General features: G+C 39.9%; 1 protein-coding gene and 1 pseudogene across 1 annotated transcript in view; both read right to left on the reverse strand.

The window, feature by feature from the left end:
• Window positions 1-27,210, reverse strand: part of OLA1 (Obg like ATPase 1) — a 185,824-nt gene that overhangs the window by 132,583 nt on the left and 26,031 nt on the right. The window lies entirely within an intron of this gene.
• LOC150022246 (E3 ubiquitin-protein ligase RNF220 pseudogene) lies at window positions 12,752-13,825 on the reverse strand (annotated as a pseudogene).

Raw genomic sequence — 27,210 nt, forward strand, 5'->3', positions numbered from 1 at the left:
GTGTCACCCTTCCAGCTGCTGCCACAGGGGTGAATCCCAGAGTGGGTGGGTTTTGGGTGCCATTCTGGCCCTATAAGTGGTAAAAATCCAGCAAGTTCTTCTGCTGCCCCAACCCCCACTAGTTTTTATAGCTAGCGGTAACTGAGGTGCATCTTTTCTGGTGCTAAAACCCTAGGCTGTGCAGTCTGGACTGGGCCTGAGATTGCTCGCTCCCAAGTTATCCTTCCCATCCAGTCAGCTGCTACTGCAGCCGTCTCTCCACACCATACCGCCACTCCTCTCATCTCCATGACTCCGCTTCTACCTGTCTGGATGAATGTGTTTTCTTAAATCCTTGGTTGTAGGACTTTCATAAAGCTTGATATTCTGATGGTCCTGGGTGTTAATAGTTTTGAGATCTGGTTGTAATTCTTCCTGTGTTTGTGTGAGGAGGTGAAGTGTGTCTACCTATGCCTCCATCTTGACCCGAAGTCTGTCATTTCTTATTTTTAATTTTTTTGAAACAAAGGTCAGCAAATTTTTTATATAAAGTGCTAAATAGTAAATGTTTCAAACTTTGAGAGCCATAGTGTTTTGCATCTACTCAGCTCTGCCATGGTAATATGAAATATGGAAAGGACTATGTTCCAATAAAATTCTTTTAAAAAATAGGGCGATGGGCTTGATTTGGCCCATAAACTATAGTTGGCACACTTCTGATCTAAAAGATAACTATCTAAAGCAAAAATAGTAGTAATGTATTTTACGTGTAATTATGTGTTTATAGTGTATTTACGAGTCCACCCGACTAACTTTGGATATTTGAAATTTTCTGCTTGGATCCTAGGGACATCTGACCTAGTTAGTGTGGAACCAGGCTGGAATATCCTTTTTACGTTGCGCTGAGTATAGCCTACTAGTTGAGAACAAAATAGGAAAAAATGAGATCAGAGAATTTATCTATGTCCCTTCCCAAATGCCTCATTTTTTCTATGGTCATTTTGGTATGGAAATCAAAGTTAAGTTCCCTCTTTCTGGAGACCTGAACATTTCAGCTATTATTAATGGTAAGAGTACCATTTATTGAGTTCCATTTGGGGTCAGGACTGTGTGAGGCCTTTCACATGAATCATATTTGATTTTTAGAACAATCCTAAGAGAAAAGTGCTACTATTATTTACATTTTACAGATGAGGAAAAACTGAGGCTTTTCCTAAGATGTAATTTGTAAGTGGTAGTATCCAGGTCACAACTATTTTTTCCCTTCTTTTTGGTTCTCTTTACATCACAGTGCTACCAGTTCTTTTGCCTCCACATCAATGAGACCAACCTAGCTAACATTAAATAGAGGGGTATGATAGCTGTTTGGTGTACCTTACAGATAATATGGAGCTATAAAGACCATTAATGCTGTGTGATATATTTATATTTTCAAGTTAGGATCCTCTCTTCCCCAGCCTAAATCTTATGCCTACCCTACCCCATCCTGTTTACTCTGCTGTAGTGTGTACTTCCTAAGTATCTGAAGAAACCCTTAAAAGATTGGATTCTCCTGGCCTCAGTTCCAGCTCACTGTTGCACAGCTGATAGTTAGATTATCAAGTCTGACTTTGCCACTGCCAGGTTATCTTGATGCTAGTGACCTACTTTCTGTTAACCTAGCATCTTGGTATGCCAAAGCATTATAACTTATTCCTTCCTCAGAACTGATGATGGTGAAAAAATCTTGTTATAATTTTCATGAGAATTAAGTTATGTGCAGAGATAATAGCAGTATTAGCAAAGATTGATGTTTTTCTTTTGTTGAAGTAGTGTCCCATTTTATTAAAGAGATGTCAGTATTCTCTAATGGTATCTTTAGAGATGTGTTATAGACAATAAAGGCTGGTTTGGCTCAGTGGATTGAGCATTGGCCTGTGAGCTAAGTGTCGCTGGTTCGATCTTCCAGTCAGGGCACATCAGAGAAGGAAAACTCTGACTCGAAAAAACCTCCGCTGCCTTGCGGCATACCTCTTCAGGGGAAAGGCTAAGGGAGTAAACCCCGACAGAAAATCCGGAGCCGGAGTCCCTAAGGCGGTTTGACGTTGTAGTCAACACCGGCAACTCCTGCGGCGCACCTGAAGCCAAGCTGTATTGACTCCGTCTTTCCCTTGGACCCTTCAGCTGCGAAGAGAGGGGGGGTCTGCTGCATGGGCAACAGCAGACCCTCCATATCACCCTGCCCAGGCTCTGTAGCTTCAGCTTCACTGGAGAGGACACTCCAGTGTCATCGCAAGATGTCGATTCAACACGGGAGGAGACAGATACCGTGTCACTCCCGAGTCGGACTGCACAACCATTCTCGGCGGTGCAGATAGACTCTTAAGAAGCTACACCATCGTCTCTCGAGACGAACGGCTGCCGATATATCACATCAGAAGAACAAGAGTAAAAAAAAAAAAAAAATCCCTCTAAACTTTGTTCCTGCAAATATAAAGTTCCCATATGGATTCAATTGTTTCTGAAAGGAGCAAAAAGTCTTATTTCCCAGTTTTCTGCTTTTGACTCACAGATCTCACGTATACAAACAACTGTGTATACGAACAGTTGTCAAAGCCTAGCAAGCCAATTATATTGCAGAGATAGCACTGGCTACCTTAGAAAATGTACTTATACTATACTTTACCTTTTACAGTGATACCTCAGCTAACAAAGATAATTTGTTCCAGAATAACATTTGTTAGCCGAAATCTTCATTAACCTGAACATGATTTCCCATAGGTTTCTATAGAAAATCATTTAATTCACTGTGGATGCAGCCCACTATTTAAGTTAAGTTTTATAAAATAGTAAAAAGCACACTATAAAAGGGCAAAAACTTACCAAAGGTGGAAATGAACAGCTACCCAAATGGATGAAGGCAAATGGAAAGTAGAATGAAAAACTGATGATCTTTACATTATTACAGTACATCATCATCAAATCCGAAGCAGCTTATGTCATCAGGTGTCTCATTCCTCGCTGTCTAGAACGTAAACAACCCAGTCGGGTTGGTGGGTCTCCCCTCTGTGATGTGGTCAGCTCATTTCTTTGTCACACACAAACGGAAAAGATAAGCTACTGGAATGCCCGACCGTTCATGTTTGCCGCTTTATGTTAGCGTGTGCATCTGCTAAAACATTCGTTAGCCGAGTACAAATACAGTGAAAAAAACCTTTGTTAGCTGAAAAATTCATTAGCAGGGTTACTTGTTAGCCAAGGTATCACTGTATTTATAAAATAAATACCTAATAATGACCTTCCTAAAGCTTTTTACGAAGTACAAGATAATTTGCTTTAAGTGAGTAATTTTACTCCATTAGTTTTGAAATCTGTTCACTAAAAAAATGATCGGAAGAAAAAGCTTCTCAATTTAAATAATATCAATATATTAGTGCTATTAACTTATTTCAATCAGTTATACCCAGGATTATTTAACAAGACACCAAAGGGAAAATATTCAGATTACTTAGAATCCATTCGTAAACTTCTTTAAGAATTCAGATTGCCGTGTAGAATTAATGTTACTGTAAGCATAAAAGAAGTTATCTAACAGTCTAAATATTTATTCTAGTATCAATCTTAAGTCTTAATCAGTTATACATTGCCAGTTTTTAACAGAAAAAGATGAATAAAAAGCCTGTTAACTGGGAATTTAAATATTAGAATACTATTGAAGTGATCGTGAATGTATCATATTAGAAGCATTAAACTTCATTTGAAAATCAAATCATATAATTGAAGGATTTTCCACACACAGAGGATTTTCTACATCTCTTAATGTAATATTTATTAAAGGCAAATTATAAAATTGAGAAAAATAGTTAATAATATAACCACCTCCTTATTTGCTATGAAAATAAAGAGAAAATTTTTATGAAACTGTCATGTTAAATAGTAGTCAATAGCTGCATACAATCAGTGAACAAATTCAAGGCAAGAAGAACTACATCTCAATTTAGTGGTTGCAATTTAGATTATTCTAGCGTGTAATACTTTAATTGTATAAAACAAAGCTGATGTCACAAATACAAAAGAACTTCTTGCAAAGCAAGTACCACAAGTAATTTCTATGCTGCCACTGATGGCTGACAAGTGATGAGCACTTTGTTCAAATGTATATATTATACTATGCACATAAGACAACAGGTGGTTTTTAAAAGAAACTACTGAAGAGAAGCTCTTAAAATTTTCACAATCAACATTTTATAGTGTCTTGTCAGAATATCTACTTTGATCTTCGTATAGCTAAAACATGTCTTGTACAGGGAAACATACTATACTTGACATTTTAAAAAAAAAGGAGAAGCTGTACCAGACAAACTAGAATTAATACAGGTCTAAAAATATATATAAGAGGCAATGTATTACTATAATGCCAATGTGCTGGTATTCCAATGTATCCCACAGTTTAATAATTTAGGTTAAAATACTTTTAAAATTTTAAAAATATCCTCATTAATTAAACATCTGGGTACTGTTTCAGTGGTGGGGGAAAAAATCTCCCCATAAAAGCAAACAAAGAAACAAACACCCAAGTTCTTTAGGCCTTATTAGCTGTTAGAGGTGTTTTCCCTTTGATGCAAATAAGTGAAACAGATGGCAGTGTCCAAAATGACTAGCACTTCCCACTACCACCACCACCTCAGTCTAAACTTTTAATAAAGCACTAGAATGTATGTTGTTTTTGATGTTGTATTTAAAAGAGAATAATGCAAAGTTAGAATAAAACTTCAAAAGTTTGAGATACAGGCACTCACTACCCCATTCCCCCGCACCAATGAACTTATCACAGGAAAAAAATTAAACATTCCTATAAAAAAAGAACACTTACTTATCTAAAATATTTTAACTGTTCTAGTTCTCAGGGCAACAACTGGGGATGAAGAAGGGTACACTTAAGCCACAGAATAATGAGGAAAAATGAATCGGCAAGTGTGCTCTACAACTATGCTTACAGTCACATTAATATATGTAAGGAATATTGAATTATCTCAATGCAATATTAAATTATCTCTAAAACTCACATTTCAACTGTTCAATTCTAAGGTATGCACAGGGTTGGCAAGAGCTGGCTTAGAGCTGTATGTGAAACAGTCTATTCTTGTATTATTATTTAGTAATTATTGTATTATTTTCCATATGAACAAATGTAAACCTACTTTTGCCCACCCCTGTATGTAACATCTAATATATTTACACACTCTAACCAAATATTCATTTATAAGCAAGATGCTCAAAAGATGCAATATCTATTATTCGGTCTTTCCAAATCACTATAGCTGAGAACTCTGCACAAAACAAAAATGGTCAAGTTAAATAATAAATTGTTTTCTTTTACTTGGAATATTAGAACTTAAAGAAATCCAGATTCTATTAACAGAGGATGAGAAAGCAGGCAGACTCATAGAGACTAACAAAGACCGGTGGGCATTTTCAAAGGATCTGATGCAGTCGTTCTCAACATATGGTTCATGGACCCCTGATGGGTCTGCAAGGTCAAAATATTATTTCATAACAATTCTAAGATGTTATTGGACTTTCTCACTGTGTTGCAGTCATAGTACAAAATCGATGGTGGAAAAACTATCAGGACCTTAGCATGGGTCAAGGTAGTGAAAACAAACTATACTGGACTTCCAGCCAAGATGGAGGCATAGACAGACATGCTACATCTCCCTCCACAACTAAGATAGAATACAACTACCTCAAAACTAGAAACCACCAAAAGTTCCAGAAAATCAAACTGCATGGAAGTCCAACAAACAAAGATATAAAGAAGAAATATTCATCCAGACAGGTAGGAGGAGCAGAGAGGATGTGGTGTGGTGTGGTGGTGGCAGCAGGGCCGGAAGCGGCAGGCCAGCGGGAAGCATAGCTACATGTTTTAAAAAGTGAGGAGGGACACCTGAGGAGTGTTCCCAGCTCTTCACCAGACCACGCAGCTCACGGTCCTAGCACCAGGGAAAATCAAGTCTCATTGCTTTTGACAGAGCAAACCAGTGGAAGCTGGAGCAGAGGCAAAACCTGCCGGTCTCTCAGCAGAATCCCCTTGTTTAATGGGTCCCCACAGTCCTATAATGTAAGCAGACCACCCACTCTGGGAACAATGGCCAGGGCAACAGCTAGAGAGGCACCAGTCCCATACAAAGTGGGAGATGTGCCTGGAAAACGGGCAAGTGCTGAGCAAGTGGCATTGTTCCCTCTCAGACCCCTCCCCCACATACAGCGCCATAATATGGTGAAACAGGTCGCCCTGTACTGACAAATCCCTAAGGCTCCACCCCTTCAATATAACAGGAGTGAGAGCCCTACCTAAAACACAGCGGCAAACACACAGGAGACTTCCAGCCACGATGTAGGCCTAGACTGACACGCCCTGTCTCCCACCACAACTAAGAATACAACTACTGCAAAACCAGAAATAACCAGAAGTTCCAGAAAATAAATGGAAGTCCAACGTATGAAGTAATAAAAAAGTGGTGCTCGTCCGGACGATAGGAGGGGTGAAGCCGGGGCGGAGAGGTCAAGCTGTGCTGGCAGCGGCAGCAGCGGCGATGGCAGCGAGACAGAGGTAAGCACAGACACCTATATTTTAGGGGAGGCGAGAAGCGCCTGGGGAGCACCCACGGCTACAGACCAGATCCATCAGCTTGCAATTCCAACGCTGGGGACGGCAGACCCCCATTGCCTTGGACTGTGAGGCCTGAAGGGGGTAGGGATGGAGGAGGTGGCTCCCAGTCTCTCAGCAGAGAGTAAAAGGCAGAAATCCATCTTGGACCCCCACCCCTACAGAAAACATCATAGCATGGTGAGAAGGGTCACCTGGTTGTGACGAGTGCACAGGGCTCCACCCCCTATAGCGTAGGGGGTGTGACAGCCCTGCCCAGGAAGCAAAGGTAAACACAAAACGGTCAGGATGGCACAGATCGTGATAGAGATCCCAGTGACACAGCTGACCAGACAGCAAATATCTAATCTAATGAAGCAGCAGATAGGAAATCTTTCTGAGGCACAGTTCAGAGCTTTGCTTATAAAAATGCTTACAGACCTAACAGCAGATCTTAAACAAGATGGGAAAGGAATGAAGGCCAGTCCCGCTGAAATGAACAAAAACATATACAAAACTAGTGGTGAGGGAAAGAAAACCAGGGATCAAATCAACAAATTGGAACATAGGAAAGGAACAAATAGTCAACTAGTGCAGAAATAGGAAACAAAAAGTGAGGAATATGAGGAGAGGCTCAGAAACCTATGGGACAGATATAAGCAAATGAACATTCGAATTATAGGATGGCCAGAGGGTGAAGAAGAACTAGAAATTTAAAAATTATGTGAAAAAACAATGAAGCAGAACTTCCCTAATGTGGGGAAGGAAATTGACTTACAGGTCCAGGAAGCAGAGTTCCAAAAAAACTGGACCCAGGGAGAACCACACCAAGACACATTGTAATCAAAATGTCAAAAATTAAGGATAAAGAGAGAATCTTAAAAGCAGGAAGAGAGAAGAAGAGAATTACATACAAAGGGGTCCCAATAAGACTATCAGCTGATTTCTCAAAAGAAACTCTGCAAGCAAGAAGGGACTGGCAAAAAATATTCAAAGTAATGAAAAGCAAAAACCTACAGCCATGATTACTCTATCCAGCGAAGCTGTCATTCAGAATAGAAGGGCAGAGAAAGTGCTTCCAGGACAAAGTAAAACTGAAGGAGTTCATCAGATCCAAACCAGTTATACGAGATGTTAAAGGGACTTGTTTAGGAGAAAGAGGATCAAAACTATGAACATTAAAATGGAATCTGTATCACAACAACCAACAACAGAAGCTAGGGAACTGAAACAAAAGCAAACTAGGTAGGCAACGAAGAGTGGGAAAAGAATTTTAGGTATGGGGAACATTATGGGGGCAGGTCAGCAGGGAGGAGGAAAGGAGAAAGGGAGGAAGATGGTACAGGAATTAAGAAGAATAGTAGGAGGGAGTGGAGTAGACAGGAAGATGTTGAGAAGAACTATATGCACAACCAATGGGCATGGACTAAGAGGGGGAACAACTGGAGAGAGGGGGGTCACTGGGTGGAGAGGAACAAAGGGAAAAGAAATTGGGACCACCGTAACAGCATAATCAATAAAGCATATTAAAAAAAACAAATTATACTAATCATCATTGTATTCTACACACACACACAAAACAACAAAAATCAAGTTTAAGAATGTCTTCAATGATACAGCAAAAATTATTAATGTTATTAAATCTCAACCTTTGGGTACAGATCTTTTTATATGCTAGGTGAGGAGACAAGAACACATAAAACAACTCTGCTGTATATGAAGTGTAATGGTTGTCAAGAAAAAGCATTTGAATTACAAGGTGAACTATCACTCTTTTTGTGGAACATCATTTCTACTTGAAAAAATGACTGACATTCAAACTACAGTTATTTAATCTTCGCTATCTTGCAGCCATTTTATTGTAAACGATAAAACTCAGGCTTACTGAAATTTTTAATTTTGGAAAACTTGTATCTGCCAGCAGGAACTTGACAGCTTCCCAATATTTAAAGGTTTTCTTACAAGATCTGTGGTGATATTAACAGATGTGATTTTAGAATATTGCATAATGAAATGTGTTCAGACTTAGATCTGCATCACTTGCTGAGAATCAATATTTTTGAAATGATTTAATGCATGCAGGGGTATGAAGAGCCATCTAAGTACATGACAAACGAACAGACTTTAAGGTAAAAGTACAAAAGGTCCATTGCTATGGTTGCACATTCTACATTCCATTAACTTTTAAGAAACTTCTATTTGTTAAGTTTTGATGTAATCTCAAACAATATTCACAATTATTGGAAGATTGTTAAAATGTTTTCTTTTTCTAACCACATATCTGTGTGAAGCCAGATTTTCTTCATATACCTCAACCAAAATGAAATATTGCAAAATATTAAGTGCACAAGCAAATATGATAATCCAGCTACCTTCTATTACACCAGTTGTTAAAGAGATTTGTAAATTATAAAACAATCCTATAATTCTTATATTAAATATTTTTATTTTAGAAAGTATAATTGTTTTCTAAAAATATATGTTAACACTGAATGAGTCTTTTAAATACATTATTTTAAAATACATTAAGAAATAATTTTTAATAATTTAGTTTTAAGTTCTAATATGGTAAATATTAATTGATATTAACCTACATAAACACAAGTTTTAGGGAGCCCTTAAAAATCTTAAGAATATGAAAGTCTTGAGACCAAAATGTTGAGAACTGCTGCTTTAGAGGTTCTTAATCCCAACTCCTTTTAAGATACTTTTTTCACCTTTCCAAATGAGGGTGGGTGGCTGAAAAGTTGCATTTTTTTTTTACGAAAAGGATTTTGGTATGGGACTATAAAGACAGCTGAGTGAGAAAGACTATATAGCACGTTAGGAAAAGAGACCAGAGCTCTTTGGACATTTGGCTATTTCCAGATCTAGAGCAGGATATGGAAAAGTTAAGCCAGGAACATCCTTCACATACCAGATATCATAAAGCTATCAAAAACCACTATAGTAATATCAAGAGTTCAGGAGCCAACAAGAGGCTCCCTCAGCCAAAGATGGAACAACTTTGAACATCGGTAAAGATGATAACTGCAATGAAATGAAACATAAAATGTGTTTAAGTTTATGAATTTGTAATGATCAAAAAGTATCACTATTCACTTTTGGAAGAAGTTATGAATCAACTCATTGTGCCAACTTTATCCTAGGAAAATGTCAGTATAATCCCATTTTTTAATCTAATCCACATACCCAAGAGAGGGAAAAAACCCTAAGTCATCAAAGTATTTCAACATAACCTTTACTTGGTAAAAATAAGCTCCTGCACTATTTAAATATAATTTTTTTATTTTTTAGATAAAAAGCTGACACATTGATGCTAATTAACAGTAAGCATCCACTTTCTAAAGTAAACTATATTTCCTTTACCATACCTAAGTTGCTTTCAAAGAAGCCTACACAAAAATCTATCTTTAACAACCAAACAAAATCATAACTTCTCAAAATACAGGACATGAATGTTATAGTCAATGAACTAAAAATTATTATTATTCGGCAGCCGTCCGTCTCGAGAGACGATGGTGTAGCTTCTTAAGAGTCTATCTGCACCGCCGAGAATGGCTGTGCAGTCCGACTCGGGAGTGACACGGTATCTGTCTCCTCCCGTGTTGAATCGACATATTGCGATGACACTGGAGTGTCCTCTCCAGTGAAGCTGAAGCTACAGAGCCTGGGCAGGGTGATATGGAGGGTCTGCTGTTGCCCATGCAGCAGACCCCCCCTCTCTTCGCAGCTGAAGGGTCCAAGGGAAAGACAGAGTCAATACAGCTTGGCTTCAGGTGCGCCGCAGGAGTTGCCGGTGTTGACTACAACGTCAAACCGCCTTAGGGACTCCGGCTCCGGATTTTCTGTCGGGGTTTACTCCCTTAGCCTTTCCCCTGAAGAGGTATGCCGCAAGGCAGCGGAGGTTTTTTCGAGTCAGAGTTTTCCTTCTCTGATGTGCCCTGACTGGAAGATCGAACCAGCGACACTTAGCTCGCAGGCCGACGCTCAATCCACTGAGCCAAACCAGCCAGGGTTATGAACTAAAAATGCATACAACATATCAGGTAGTGGTTTCAAAAGGAAGGGCTTTAGATCAAAGAGCCCAGATTCAACTCCTAGTTCTGCCATTTACTAACTTGAGTGAGATACTTAACCTATCTAATTGTTTCTGTAGTATGAAAAAAAGGAACAGAAGAACATACTTAATGGAAATCTTGTAAAAAATTAAATGAGGTAACAGATTCTTTAGTATACTGCCTGTGATATATTAATCCTCAATAAATAAAGCTTCTGATAATAGTACTTATTATTCATTTCATGTAAAGGGAAAGAAAAGACGGTAGGAAAATGTTGGGCAGAGCAGTTCCTTTAACCAACTGTCAATAGTCCAGTAAAGGGTTATTGGTGAGAGATGGTGCAGGGGAGAGGAACAGAGGGAGAGAGGATAAAGGGTGGTGGGAGGAGGAGAGAGAGAGAGAGGGAGATGGGGAGAGAGGGGAAGACAGAGAGAAAGGGAGAGAGAAAGAGGAAGAGAGGAAAGCTGGGAGAGAAGGGGAAAGGGAGAGAGAATGGGAGGGGAGGGGAAGAGCCAGAGAGAAGGAAAGGAGGAGAGAGGGAGAGGGAACCCTGAGAGTGTGGCTCAGTGGGTTTCGCATCATCCCACAAAGCGTTTCGGTTCCTGGTCAGGGCACACACCTGTGTTGTGGATTTGGTCCCTATACAGTAACTAACTGGTTGACAGCTAAAATAAATAAATAAATCTTTTTTAAAAGATTTATTTATTTATTTTTAGAGAGAGGGAATCGGAGGGAGAAAGAGACGGAGAGAAACATCAATGTCTGTTTGCTTCTCACGTGCCCCCAAATGGGGACCTGGCCCGAAACCTAGGCATGTACCCTGACTGGGAACATAACCAATGACCCTTTGCTTCACAGGAATAAGTAAAATCTTTTAAAAAATAAAGAAATGAAGCATTTCAAAAATAATAATTTTTTTAAAAAAGAAATATCAATGTGAGAGAGAAACACTGATCAGCTGCCTCCCGATCACTTGCCTCCCATACCATAGGTGTCCTGACCAAGGATCGAACCCACAACCTTTTGGTATATGGGATGACATGCCAACCAACTGAGTCGCCCAGCCAGGGCCTTTCTTGGTTCTTTAAAAGTAAAGTCCTTGGTCAGACTTTAACCCCTAATATAACAAAATTATTTTTTAAAATCATACTCAAATTTATTATTTTTGTTTATACTGGTTTAATCCACGTCAAATGTAATTTACAAAGGGAAAGGACAAGTACCTTTGTATAGAATATATAGACACAGCATCACACCACGGTATCCAGGGGAGGGGCAGGGAGACACACTTTTCCCTGGGAACAGCAGCTCTAATCCCAGGAATGGTTCCTAGCAGAAGGCTGGGAAGCCAGAAGCACCCCCATCCAACCCCGGTCTCAGCCCCTGTTGTAGACTGGTTCCCATTTCTGTGCCTCCCCTCTCCCAAATCCTTATAAAGAGCCCCAGGAGCTAAGACTAAGGAGAGGATCATGTCCCTTGGAGCATGTGCCCCATGTCTGGAAGAATTGATACAGTACACATCACTGAACACTGAGCACATGGGAGAGGGAAGGGACACCATGGGAGAGGCAGAGGCAGGCACCCCAAGGACTAGATAGGCCGAGCCCCGAGCCAGCCCTGAAGGAGGTACTGCTTCTAGGTGTTCTTAAAAAAAGAAAAATATACAACCAAAGGGGAGGGGAGAGATATGGGTAAGGAGTTACCCCATTTATATACAACATTGTAAATGTACATGGCCTACATTATATGTGCTTCAGTCGGGTGTTTGCATGTCTGTCTGCCTGTCCGTCGGTCTGGGGGCAGGATTTCAGGAGCCTTGTCCTGCTACCCACTTACACTTACCTGCCCCACCCTGGGAACAGAACCTGGAATACGTATGGTCCCCAATTTTGGTGAGAGCCAGCAGGCAGGGCCTGGGCCTCAGTCTCTACTCTGGCTCCAGAGGCCTGTGTATGTGTGCATGTGTACGCATGTATGCACATGGATAGGGTTACAAGTATGCAAGTATGTACAGGGGACAGGTCACATCACAGAGGCAGGCAGGCTGGACTGCTTGAGACAAGGCCTGCCTGGGGTGGCTAGTTCACAGGCGGATTCTCCACAGGTCTCCAGATGCTGTGATAGTGTTGCACTAACAGCGGAGTTTCCTGGCACACAGGGTCCGCAGCCAGCACTCCTCCCAGTGCACATGACAACACTGGATAGATGTTATGGGCATGCAGATGACGTATGTGTAACAGTTCCCACGGGAGAGCTGCCATTCAAGTTCCCTGGCCCAAGCCTTCAGGGCCTCAGATATGGTCACAGCTGAATCTTCGGTTATTTTCTCCATGTTGCTCTTCTTGCAGGTCTTCTGCATGGCCTCCTACTTGCTGCTCTCCCTGTTGCTGGTAGGTGACATCTCATCACTGGCCTTTTTAGAGTCAGTCTGTGATGTGTGTACTGGGAGGGCCGCCATTTAGGACTGTGCCCCGGAGTGCCTCTCTCTCCTTGGCTTCACCAGGCTCTTCGCCAGTGCAGGGGATGGTGTGAGCCTGTGTACTGTGGCTTCCCATAATCCAGAGTGTCATCCTCATCCACAACCAAGGCAGCATCACTGTCCGGATTCTCTTTGCTGCTGCACAGGACAAAGCCAGAGCCCCGGAAACTACCTTCCAGGAGAGTGGTGGCCCATATCCACTTCTGCCTGCTACACTCATACTCCCCAAAGTGGTTGCTGTTTTCATGCTCAATGTCCATGGCATCATCCTCAGCCATGCAAGAGCCTTCCCTCTTAGAAAGGCAATGTTCCACATGCCTATTTATCTCCTGCTCCGATCCTGCCAGGAGTTGTTGCACAGGTGACATACCTGCCCTTTATCTTGCTTCCTCCATTTCATTTTCCCAATCGGAGCATTCAATCAGGTCTGCCAGTGGCTCGCACACACAGAAAGGTTTCCTCCCTCCCCTGGCCAACCACTCCAGGCCCAAGGCACAGACGCCTGGGCCTGGGCCTGCTCTAACAGGACACTGTGGCCTCCACTCGGTGCTGGCACAGGCCCAGGTTTCAGCACTCTGGGCCCCTTGGCCTCCTGGCCTGTAAGGGCAGCAATGCGGGTGGATTCCCCTGCTGCCCAATGGCGGCAGCACTTGTGCTCCCAGCGGCAGCGAGGGCCATGTTGGCCCTGATCCTCAAAATTATTTTAATTAAGAGTCCTTTCCAAACATGTCACCCACAATACACAAATCAGAATTCAGCTGTATATACAAAGATAGAAAAAAACAAGTTAGGAAAATGGGCTGAATTAGCGTAATCCCTGCATCTTCACACTAATGCTTTATTAAATTTTGAACAATAAATTCAGTTGGGAAGGCGGGGATGAGTAAGAACACCATTCCCAGAAAGCTATAAATTAATGTATAATCCATAGTTTCAGTTCTATCCACCTGAGAACCTGACATGAGATAGAAGACATTCACAATTGGCCTGAAGAGAAGGTGGATACAGTTGTCCCTTTCATCTCATGTTCCAGGGAGGAGGAATAAAACCACCTCTCCTTACCTATGCAAAATACAAAATATCTAAAGGTCTGGTGGCACAATGGATTTAAGTACTATGGCACGAGCTGTGTCACTCAAGCCCAGGCGAGCCAGGCAGTGCTCCTTCCTCCATCCAGAGGGAGCAAGGATAGCAAAGACAGATTTAGAGTGGAAATTTGGAGTGGAGAAGATGAACCAGGAAGAGGACATCACAGATTTGGACAAGCAAATTCAAGACTCAGGGCCAGTCAAGGAGTTCTGAGGGGACACCTTGACTTCAGCAATTCAGAGAAGACGAAACTAATGGTTCTAAAGGACCAGTGCTACTACACAGCCTGTAGCCCTTAGAAGAAGCTCTGCCTTTCCTTCAAATGCCTGGGCTGGCAGGTGACACTACCAACCCATAAGTTCAAAATTATAAGTCACTGATGTGTGAAAACTGTATCTAGGATACAATGGGTGGTTTAAGGGTGTCAGTGTCAAATTTGGAAAAAGATAAGTTACAAAGAAATTGAAGGCTCATTGTACTAAAACACAAGAGCTCATCTGATTTCATCCATGCAAGTTAACAATGAATGTATTGGTTTTCAACACCAAAATTGTCTCAATACTTACATTTTTAACTCAACATAGTGACAGTGTTTTGACACCTAAGAAAAATAAAGTTTAAATATTTGATGCCTGAAGAGATCAAGAGACTCTCCAGGGCCTGAGAAGCTGGCCTCACATCCCTGAATAATTTCAATTCACTGGTGAGAGAAGACTTTTAAAAAGAATCCATATAGTTGCTATTTTGAGCAAAGACAGGAAAGGAGACCTCTAAAACATGTCAGAAAAGACATTTGAGGAAAAAAATGAGAATGCATCCTACACCTAAAGTAGATATAAGACCACTATGAATATGAGGATATGTTCAAGCAATTAAATTGTAACTAGCTAAGCCCTGGCTGCTGTGGCTCAGTGGATTGAGCGACGGCTTGCGAGCCAAGTGCCGCTGGTTCGATTCCCAGTCAGGGCACATGACTAGGTTGCACGCCAGATCCCCAGTTGGGGGCGCAAGTGAGAGGCAACCACACAGTGATGTTTCTCTCCCTCTCTGTCTCCTTTCCCCTCTCTCTAAAAATAAATAAACAAGCAAACAAACAAATAAATTAAAATAAAATAAATTGTAACTAGCTAGCATATTAAATAGCTTCATACATTATTACAATGCAAAGTAGAGAAGAAACTGTTTCCTATTGCTGCAACATTTTCCACAGTAAACAGAGTTGGTTATTAGAATGCTTTGTATATGTAGATGAGAACTACTGCATAATTACTTAACCCATTGAATTTGTATGAAGAAACAAAGAAAACATGTTTTTTGGTCAGATTGTTTACTGCAATCCAAACTAGGTTAATTTAATAAATACTGCTGAAAAAGAAAATTACAGGACCCAAAGGGAAAAAAACTCCATTATTTTAGGATACAATCAAAGACAGCTTTATATTGGCAATTTGTGTCTATGCGAAAACCTGTGACTCATTTTAAACTTTTAAATAACGTGTTTATGAGAAAGGGGAGGTGGGTTCTTGAAAACAGTAATTTATGTTTGTGGCAATTAAAGGTGATTTACAAAACATATAAACACCCAACTTAACCTAAGGGGGGTGGCAATTAAATGAAGGTATTTTTACCTTCTCATTTAGCAGTTCAATAAAGTTGTAGTGCCTTGAGGGCTATAATTCCATATAAACTAGAAAGGCAACTTAAAACCTATTTCTTCCACCAGTGCTACCTTCATTTCTTTTTAGCAAAAACAGGCAACAAAACTAAAGAAGCTCTCTGGAATCTTACTGTTAAAGCTCTAAGCAATTTAGACAATAATTCAAACAGATACAGAGGGACAGTAATATAAAACAGAATGAAGACGCATCTGTCATTAATAACAAAGAAGAAGGAATAAGGGCTTTTATTATCTTGGCCAAAAATTCTAACCATCTGCACATAAGTCATCTACGGAGGCTATCTTAGTTCTATCTTGGTAAGAACTTGTCTGCCCAATTTAAAAAGGGTGAAGGTCGAGATATAAGCAAAATCAGTGAACAGCTTCATATGATATTGCAGGGCTCAGGGAGAGATAGAAGTATTTTCTAAGAATTATAAAACTGGACAGAGATTTCAAAATAAAAAGAAATGACATCAAAATCAAACAGTACTATTAACAGTTATTCCAAAAACTGAAATGCTCTACTTTTTGTTTTTTAGGAAAATAAAAATTGAAAAGTAAATTCAAATAGCAACTAAACTCTTCTATGTAATCAGGAAAAGAAAATAAGCATATATCCTTTCTAATTAAAAAAAGAAAAACATTTACTTCTGGAGACTGGGAGCAAGGGAAAAGCCTGAAATTTTACTGTGAAAACCGAATTATTTCCTATTTTGTTTGTAATAAGCCTATATCATTTAGCAATTTTTAAATATAATGAATATTTTTAAAGTAACTACACCTGCTTGGCCATTTATAATCAAAAGGTAGAGTGAAATCTGGTAACAACTAAACTATCTACTCATAGGTATGAAAAGAAGGGATGTAAACACATAATTGCAATTTTATATGTACTATGGAATGACACTTTTTTCCTTAAGCACAAGTTTTTGTACCCTAATTGCACATAGTTCAATCTAGCATAAGGTAAGTTTTTCATATCAAGTAAGATGGCTACTGACTCATTTTTAAACAACACAGGGCTAGAATCACTCGCAAGGGTTTCCCTTTGCTCTGACAAATCGACACAGGAATTCTGTTTAGGTGACTTTGCATTGTGCATATCAATACAATTGGTATCAAGACAATAAAATTGCTCAGAACAATTTAAAAGGCTGTGTGTGCTTTTTCCCCTATAATCATATCATTCTTACTCTTGGGGGGGGGGGTCCAAATAAATGAAATACAGGTAACCCCCATATAACACGGTTGTTATGTTCCTAACAAATGCCATGTTATGCGAATCCGTGTTATATGAAACAAAGAACTAGTACAAAAAGGGGGATTAGGTTCCAAAAATTAAAAAAACATACTATTATATTTTTATAATTAAGAAAAATATCTTTATAAAGCAATTTTCATCAAAAGTATTACATATTAATATGAATTAAGTAATGTTTTCTCCGTCACCACTACTGCGCTCCATTAACCAAATGCGTTTTCTTTTTAACAAGATATCCTCATCCTCTGATCTTTCTTCAGCATTGTCTTGACTTCTATGCTCTACTTTTTGCAAAATATCTGTTATTTTCGATTGCTTGTTTTTAGCTGAGAGATCTTTATAAATTTCATTATACAGTGCTAAGCACTTCTGAAGTTCTATCAGTTCAAGTTCTCTCTTTCAGTTCAAGGATCTTCATTTAAGAAATATGACTATTCAGCTAAGTCTAGGCCTTTTTTTATGCTTTTTAGAGTAAACTGTTTAACTTCTTCATTTTCATCAGTGCTATCATCCCCTAAGTTATCGTGGCACATTCCAGATGCCATTTCCACCAAAATTCCTTCATGAGTTTCTTCTTCTACCAGCACTTCTTGGATATCTTCTACAGTCATATCATGTTAGAGCGAAACCATGTTATAGAAGTACCATGTTATATGGGGGTTCCCCCAATTTTCTAACAGTGTTAGAGCGAAACTGTGTTATAGAAGTACCGTGTTATACGGGGGATACCTGTACTGAATTCTCAATGAAGTTCCCTCAGTCTTTTCATCTTTCAAAGTCCAGCTTAGGCTGGGTGGCCAAATTCTGGTTCATTCTAGCAAGGTCAAAGATAAGGCTCCTTCAGTCTAGCTCCCAGGGTAAAAAGAGGAAGCTGGATAATACCCCCTCAACAAGAATAGATAGAATGAGTAAGACATAATTGCACAAAAAGGAATTAGTTATTAGGACAAAGAGCTATAAAGGCAATCTTGCCTTCCCTGCAGTCCTCCCTCCTCCCTTCAAGACACACACACACACACACACACACACACGCACGCATGTGCATTCCTGCTCTCTAAAATACCTTAGAAATGCAAGTATCAGGTCACACAAACACAATGCTGTGGAGCAATCTAGGAAGTAACTTCTTTAACAACAGAACCCACTAATTTACTTACAAGAGGGGACCCCAAAAAAACCTGAAATTTATTTATAAAAAATCGTGTATTTATTCTTACATGTTTAAATTTCAGTGACCTTCAAAGTACTCTCCATTTAACACAATACATCTATAGAGACGTTTTTTAAGACGGTTCAAAAACAGTTTTTTAACTTGTTGATTTTGTTGCCTTTTAGAGTTTCTGCCATTTTTTTGTTTCACCTCTTCCACATCAGCAAAACGTTTCCCTTTGGAACTTTTTTCATCCAGGGAAACAATAAAAATGCTGCTCAGAATAAGAATGGGTTAATAGTGAGAGTGGGGCACAGGGGTGAGTGATCACAGTGTTTCTTTGGTCAAAAACTGCTGCACACTCAGCGTGATGTGGGCAGGTGTGCTCGTAAATCAACCATCATGAACAAACGCATTGAAAAAGTCTTCAAAAAAAATTCACTCCCAGTTTGGCTCAAATAAACTCATAAAAGACTTCTCTGAGACTTCTGGTCAAGATGGCAGAATAGATACACATGTCTCGCCTCCAAGCACAACCACATCAAAATTACAAGTAAAATATGAACCATAACTCAGAACCATCAAAAATCAAGTAAAATGAAAGCCTGACAACTATGGATTTAAAGAAACTATATCCATCCAGAATGGTAGGAGGAACAGAGATGCAGAACAGGCTAGGCCCACATCTACATGTGGTGGCTAAAATTTCAGAAGGGATATCTAGGGAACGAAGAGTCTCAGAACAATACCAGGCCCCCCAGTCCAGGGTTCCAGTGCCAGGAATATAAGCCTCCATAACTTCAGGCTGCAAAAATCAGCTGGCATTGAGTCAGTGGAAGAAACTTCTGCAGTCCCAAGCAGTTCCCATTAAAGAACCCACACAAAGACTTACTCAGACTCAGTTCCTCTGAGCTTCAGCACTAGGGTAGCAGCTTGAAAGGTATCAGTGACATACGGGGAGGAACTGAAGTGTTTGGAATCAAGGCGGGATCTGGGGAACAGCTTTCTCACAGACAGAAAGGTGGGCAAAGGCCATTGTCCCTTTTCTGAGCACTCTCCCCACAAAGCCTGCACACAGGAGCCATATCTGAGACTCCATCAACCTGGCTAACATTGTTTGCCCTGCCCTGGAGATCCCCAAAGACTCTGCCCCACCCAAATTATGGGCCCACCCAAGCTGTTAACAGTAGCTTTTCCATATGAATGTCTGGTCTTGGCACATGCCCCACAACTTCCTAAATCCTATCAAATAAGCTAACAGCTAGCCTCAGTAAGCTGGCCTCAGGTCCTGTACCACTTGCTAAGTGGCCCCAAGCCCAGCACTAGCAGTAGCCAGGCTAGATTCACAGCTTGGCTTCACATGGGAATCTCCAAGCCCAGCAAAAGTAATAGCCATTTCAGATTGCTTTATAGCTCATGAAGGGTGGCCCCAGACAGAACATAGGTGGAGGCTGACATTGGCTTGCATCACCCGAGAAACCCCAGAGCCTGCACACCAAGTAGACAACTACAGACCACATCAGAGCACCAGCACCCTGTCCCTGCATAGCTGATCCCCCATCAAGGATAGAGGTTGGTGGTCAGTGGTCACAGCCAGTCTTTGGAGCTGATTGCCCTGGGTAAATCCCTCCTATTGACCTGCCAACAGCAATCAAGGCTCAATTACAAGAGGAGGGTGTATTCAGCCCACAAAGAGGGCACATCTCAAGTACCTAGCTTGAGTGATAGTGGAGGCTGTGCCACTGGACCCTACAGGACACCTACTACAATAGACCATGCTGACAAGAAAGGAAGTCACAGTAGCTCTACCTAATACATAGAAACAAACACAGGGAGGCTGTCAAAATGAGGAGACAAAGAAACATGGCCCAAATGAAAGAACAAACCAAAACTCCAGAAAAAAAAACTAAACAAAAGGGAGATAAGTAATCTATCAGATGCAGAGTTCCAAATACTGGTTATAAGGATGCTCAAGGAACTTACTGAGGATCTCAACAGCATAAAAAAGATCCAGTAAAATATGAAGGATACACTAATTGAAATAAAGAACAATTTACAGGAAAAAAACAGTAGAGTGGATGAAGCCAAGAATCAAATCAATGATTTGGAACATAAGACAGCAAGAAAACAAACAAACAAACAAATAATCAGGACAAGAAGCAAAAGGAATCCAAAAAAATGAAAATATTGGAAGCAGCCTCTGGGACAACTTCAAGCATTCCAACCTTCACATCATAGGGGTGTCAGAAGGAGAAGACAAAGAGCAAGAAGTTGGAAATCTATTTGAAAAAATAACAAAAGAAAACTTCCCTAATTTGGTGAAGGAAATAGACATGCAGTTCCAGAAAGCACAGAGAGTCCCAAACAAGATGGATGCAAAGAGGCCCACTCCAAGACACATCACAATTAAAATGCCAAAGGTTAAAGATAAAGAGAGAATCTTAAAAGCAGCAAAAGAAATGAAGTTAGTTACCTACAGGGGAGTATCCATAAGATTGTCAAAAGAAACTTTGCAGGCTAGAAGGGAATGGCAAGAAATATTCAAAGTCATGAAAAAGAGGGACCTACAGTCAAGATTGCTCTACCCAGAAAAGCTATCATTTAGAATAAAAGGGCAGATACAGAGCTTCCCAGACAAGAAAAAACTAAAGTAGTTCATCATCACCAGACCATTACTCTATGAAGTGTTAAAGGGACTTATTTAAGAAAAAGTAGATCAAAACTATAAACAGTAAAATGGCAATAAATACTATCTATCAACAACTGAATCTAAGAAACAAACTAAGCAAACAAGAACAGAGATACAATCATGGATACAGAGAGCATTTTGATCGTTGCAGATGGGAGGGAGATATGGGGGAATGGGTGAAGAGGTGAGAGGACTAAAAAGTACAAATAGGTAGTTATGGAATAGCCATGGGGATATAAAGTACAGTGTAGGAAATGGAGTTGCTGAAGAACTTATACACATGACCCATGGACATAACCAATGGAGTAGGGACTGCCTGAGGAGTGGGGAGTCCTGAGTGGAGGGAGCAAAGAGGAAAATATTGAGAAAACTGTAATAGCATAATCAATAAAATACAATCCAAAAAATAAACTCATATAAATTCAAAAAAATTCACTGAAGGCAAACAGTCTCACTTTTATACTGATATAAATGGGTTCCTAGAATATTCACCTAGCAGGGGAAGCCAAAGGGCCCACCTTCCAGTAGATAATTACTGGTTTTTGGAGGATCCCCCTTCATATGTGAAAGTAAACTCAAATTCACTAAGTCATCCTAGCAGAACCATCCTGATTACCCCAACTTAAAAATCAAACATTTTGCAGAGATAGAAATAGGTTACTGAAAACAGATGAATCACAAGATTCTAAGCCAAAGCCATCTCCTCATTGTTTCAATGCACAACTATTGAGAATTTTATTTGAATCATTTGTAACATACATTACATTGGTATTTAAATTAGAAATTTTCTCATGCTTAAAAATCAGAATACATATTCACTTAAAAAGAAAAGTCAAGAGTCTAATGTAAAAAGTCATGTATTTCTTCTTCCACCCCAATTTCATTCTCCAAAATTCCATCAACAATTGGATATATCTTCTTCAAATTTCTTTCTATGAGTATAATGTAGAGTTGAGCTGTCCAATACTATAAGCCACTAGCCACGTGTGGCTGTTAGGTACTTGAAATGTGGTTAGTCCAAATGGAGATCTGCTCTCAGTGTAAATTACACACCAGATTTCAAAGACATGTTACCAATAATATATCAATAATTTTTCATACTGACTAAATGTTGCCATAGTATTTGTTAGGTTAAGTATGTTATTAAAATTCATTTCACCTCTTCCTTTTACTTTTTCTTTTTAAATGTACCTAGCACACACATGTAACTCACATTTATGGCTCACATTAATTTTTGTTGGTCATCACTGGTACAGAGGCTGACAGTGCAGGTTTTGGAGTCAGGCTGGCCATAATGAATACTACACCTAACTATACTATCTACCAGCTGTGTAACCTTAAGCAAATTTCCTAACCTCTCTCTACCCACTTCTGGAATTCCTCACATAAAGCACTGCTAAGTGCTGACACACAGTAACTACTCAATAAATATGTGATAGGTCACTGCTGTGTAGAGCAAATATTCTCTGAAAAAACATGTACACCAAGCATTTTAATTCTCTCTCTCTCTCTCTCTCACAAGCACACACACACAAACACGCACGGATATTAAACATGCTAAAGATTCAGATCTAAAAATGTACAAAGCAGTGTGGTACAATGGAAAGGCTGGAAAGAGAAAGAACTTTAAAGAACAAAGATAGCCAATTTACTAGCTATACCCTAGGGAAACTACTTAACCCTTCCTCTTAACATCCTCATCTATATAACTGGGATAACACCAACCCTACAGAATGTTAAGATTAAATAGAATAATATATTAGAATCAACCACAGTACTTAACTTTATTTTTTCAGGCTGAAAAGTCTCTTTATTGATCAGTATCATACTTGATTCAAATGGAGGAAAAAAAGGCATTACAGTTGGGGTGAGACATCCATCTTCTCCACACCTTTCCTTGGCTCCTGATGTAATTCCCTTCCAGTGGCAGCTAGAGTGAAGGAAACAGTATGGAGAGCCCCAGAATCCAGAAGAAAGTGGGAAAAGAGGTGGTACTGACACTTCTGGAACTTGCCACAGGGAAAGGCAACAAAGCCAGAGCTGGGTCCAGACTCATGGGACCATGCTCTTGGCCTCACCCTGGGCCCAGAGCCTCCATATGTCTAAGTGAAATACAGCGGAGGATTCTGGCTGCTCTCCCCTTCCTTCTATGAGAACTAGACCAGAGGGGATATTGGGAGATGAATACCCTCTACTTCCACTGGGGGACCAGAAGCCTATTGCTCCCTGCTTAGAGGTGGGACATACTCAGTGGCTCCTTCCCCTCTGAGGACGGCAGGGGAGGACTAGATGCGTCATTTGAGGGATTGGAGGAAGAGTACTGGAGAGAGTGGATGACCCCCTCCCTCCCCTATCCCATGCCTACTCAACTGAGACAAAACAAAAAATACAGTGACAAACAAGGCTGCCCCTTCCCTCCATACTCCCTAAGGGAGGGAGCCTCCCTCTCCCCGTCCCCCCCATCCAAGACAGCTGCTAATAATCATCCCCCTTCTTCTAGAAATCAAAATAAAATGCTAACAATTCACACACAGCTAATGTGACTATTGCTGTGCCACTGCTACCGATAGCCTGGCCAGACCTCAGGGAACAGGAGGGGCTACCAGAGATCACCAACCACCAGAGGCAGTAGGCAGAACCAAGGTGTCCAGGTAACCAAGTTAGGCCTTGCCAATGCTCCGCACCACTCCCACACATGTGGAACATCCTATTCCTGGTGACAGAGCAGGGCTAGCAAAATAATGGATGGGAAACGCCTTCTTACCCCCTTCAGATACCTGATTGGGGGTGGGACCAGGGGAAGACAGGCACATGGCCAAGGAGGTCAGAACTGCCGCAGGGAGGGTGTGGGCCTGGAAGAACCTGTCAGTTTAACCTGGGGAAAAGAAGGGACTGGTTGGGAGATGGACACTCCCAGAGCACAGGAAAGTTTGGGAAGTAATTTGGACATTTTGAGAAAGCACCTGGCCCCTCCCACAGCCAAAATATATATAATCCTACGGGAAGGAAGGGAAACCCTTTACCTACCTCACAAACATAGCCAGTGCGTTGGCAGGACCTCCTGGCCCTGGAAGCCACATGGCCAACAGCAGCACTAGCCCCACACACAGCTCTGAGGAGGTGGCCTGAGTCCTGACAGTAGACGGGAGAAAAGCCGAGCTGCCTGGATGACCACCCAGAAGCCAGCTGTGGTTCCCAACGGACAGTACTTAAAACTGGAGAAGGATCTCTGACCGCTGCCTTTGATTTTGGTCTGGCTGAAGGAAGCTGGGTTTTTTGGGGGGTGGTGGGGCGTTGCAGGAGGGGATGGGCTTTGAGACAAGAGTCTACCATTCTCCGAGACTGTGCAGCATATAATAAAACCTCTTTCTTTTCTCACCAACCTCTGCTTTAAGAATTTGCCTATCAGTAGCAGTCTGCAGCCAAACCCCCACTTTGTTTCAACAACAGCACAACTGCCAAAACCTGTTCATACTCAGAAAAAGGAGCTTAAAAATATGCTAACTCAGCTCTAACTGGGGCGCTCAGTTGGTTAAAGCAGCACCCCGATATGCCAAGGTTGTGGGTTCAATCCCCAGTCAGGACACATACAGAAAACAATCAATGAAAGCATAAGTAAGTATAACAGCAATGTTTTCTTTTCTTCCTTCCTTCCTTCCTTCTTCCACTCTCTCTCCCCCCACCCTTTCTCAAAAATCAATTTAAAAAAAAAATGCAAACTCTATAGTCATCTAGATTTCCTACATTTTATCCCTTATATAAACTGGAGTTACAAATCTATGCTACTATAAAAACAGAGGTAAATGCTTCAGGAAAAAAAAAAACAAAAAAACTCCATGCCCTCTATTTTTCTTAAGTGTTATAAGAGGGGTAAAAGATTGCTTCCAAATTACTGCAAACTAACAGAAAACACTACACACTGAGCTGTGCCTCAGCTCTCTCCAAGAAAAATGCAATAGGTTTCAATTCTGAGCTAGGAAGGGTTATCTCTTCTGGTATACGCATATATTGAATATATATGAAATCAGATAACCCATACTTTTTTCTCTTTGCCTTGGCTGCAACGATGGTCAGCAATAAGATTTATTCTCAGTTTTAATCTTTTATATGGTATGAGTTCTGTGTTACCATGCACTTAGGATTCTGACCATCCATCCACCCCACTCCCTTTAATTCTCATTCTTCATTAATTTCCCTTCATCATTTTCCTATTATTTTTTATGGTAAGACAGTTAAAATTCCTTTCAGAAGTCAGCATAGCAAAATAATAAACACAACTTAAGTTCACACAAAAATTTCAAAATAAATCCACAGATAGAAAATTTAACTTTAAAAAGCCAACTAGAGAACAGAATTCAGGAAAGAACAGGGCAGTATATCTCATATCCCACCATTACCACCAACATACCACACATACACACGTATGTGCATGCACACACCAATTTAGCTGAAAATAATAAAATTGTATTTGAAATTTTGTTTTCTACAACTTTATGCAATTATATCCTTGATAATGAACAGTTCTGTAAATCTTATCGTCCTACATGTTTCTAAATTGGTAAAAAAACTGACCCATAGCTCAGAAAGCAGAACTCTTATTTCCAGCCTACAAGGTCATATCTCTAAGTACCTGTTGAGAAACTTTTAACAAGTTTTATCTATAAATAGCTTGACAGTAGGTGCAGTGAAACTGCCAAAGGTGCTGTCCTTCAGATAACACACAAATGCCTTAGATTCCTGTTGAAAAACCACTTCAAAATTTCCAACAACTTTCAAAAACTAAGGATTCAGTGAAATCAATAGCCCATCATGTTAGAAGCTTTAAAGATCTAACAATAGGAAGTTATATTGCTTCTAAAAATTGATTTAAAAAAAAAAGTCACATTGATCCATTAAATCCTAGAGAAAAAAACCATTTTTCTAAATAAAACACCTGTCATCAGATATTACTGCATGTATAAATTTTAAAAGAATTTGCGTCCCATAATACAGTTGCTATTTCCCCATTCTGTATTAAATATTTGGTAAATAGCCTTATTTGAGGAGAATTCTGTTTCTAGATGTAACAAAAGACTATCATTAAGGACTCTCCCTTCTTTAAAAAGTTTCAAGTTTGCTTTTCCCTTCCACTGCCAAAGACAGTTTCCTGAAATCCAGGCCTCATTATTTCGTCCATGAAATGCTACAAAAACCACCTGTTCTTTTGCCCCAAACTTCTTCCCACTCAAATCCATCCACAGTGTTGATATGTAGTTGCTAGAGCATCAACTCTGTTAACTAAGTAACATAATCCTGCATATCAGCTATAAAATGAATAAAATCCAAATTTCTAATTTAACAAAATTATCAATTATTGATACCAGCATACACAACAGGGATGACTCTCACAGCCATTATGTCAAGAGAAAGGAAGAGAGTATAAAAGAATATGACTATGTTTATATGAAGTTTGACAATAAGCAAAACTAATTAATAACAACGTAAGTCAGAAGTGATTCCTGAGTAGGGGACTGATTAAGAAGAGTGACAGAAATGTCCTGTATCATTATCTACATGGTGATTATACAAGTATACACATGTATACAAATGCATTCAGTTGTACACTTCAGATGTGCAAGTTTTATGCACTTTACTATAATTTTATATCTTAAGAAAAATAAAATTAAACAGTTGTGAATATTTACCTGACCATGGAAGGATAAGAACTTTCTAAGCACAAAAGTATATAAGATAGATATCAAAGGAAAATACTGATAAAAATATTTTCAATAAAGATGACACAATATATTCCCATGTGCCTGTACTGCATAAAGAAACTCTAGGTCAAGGATCAGCAAACTAAGGCTTTTGCCCTATGTTTGTATGAGCCTAAAGGTAAGAATGATGCTTACATTTTTAACGGGTTGCAAACAAACAAACACACACACACACAGAAGAACATGCAACAGAGCAAAATATTTACTATTTGCCCCACTAAAGAGTTTCCCAACCCTTGCTCTAAAAAATAACCCAAGAAACTAATAAATGCCATAACTTATAAAGGCAAAACAGAAGACTCTAAATGTGGGTAAGAATAAGATTTCACAATGTATACCCCAATGTTATATCAATTTTCTTTTGTAACCACGTAAATGTTTTATCTTTTCCAATTTATGACCTATCTAAAATTATTCAAAAAATAAAAATTTAAAACATTAATATCCCCATGGGGATG

The sequence above is a fragment of the Furipterus horrens genome, unplaced genomic scaffold, assembly GCF_987537825.1.
Source record: "Furipterus horrens unplaced genomic scaffold, mFurHor1.1.pri manual_scaffold_1, whole genome shotgun sequence".
Classification (NCBI taxonomy): Eukaryota; Metazoa; Chordata; class Mammalia; order Chiroptera; family Furipteridae; genus Furipterus; species Furipterus horrens.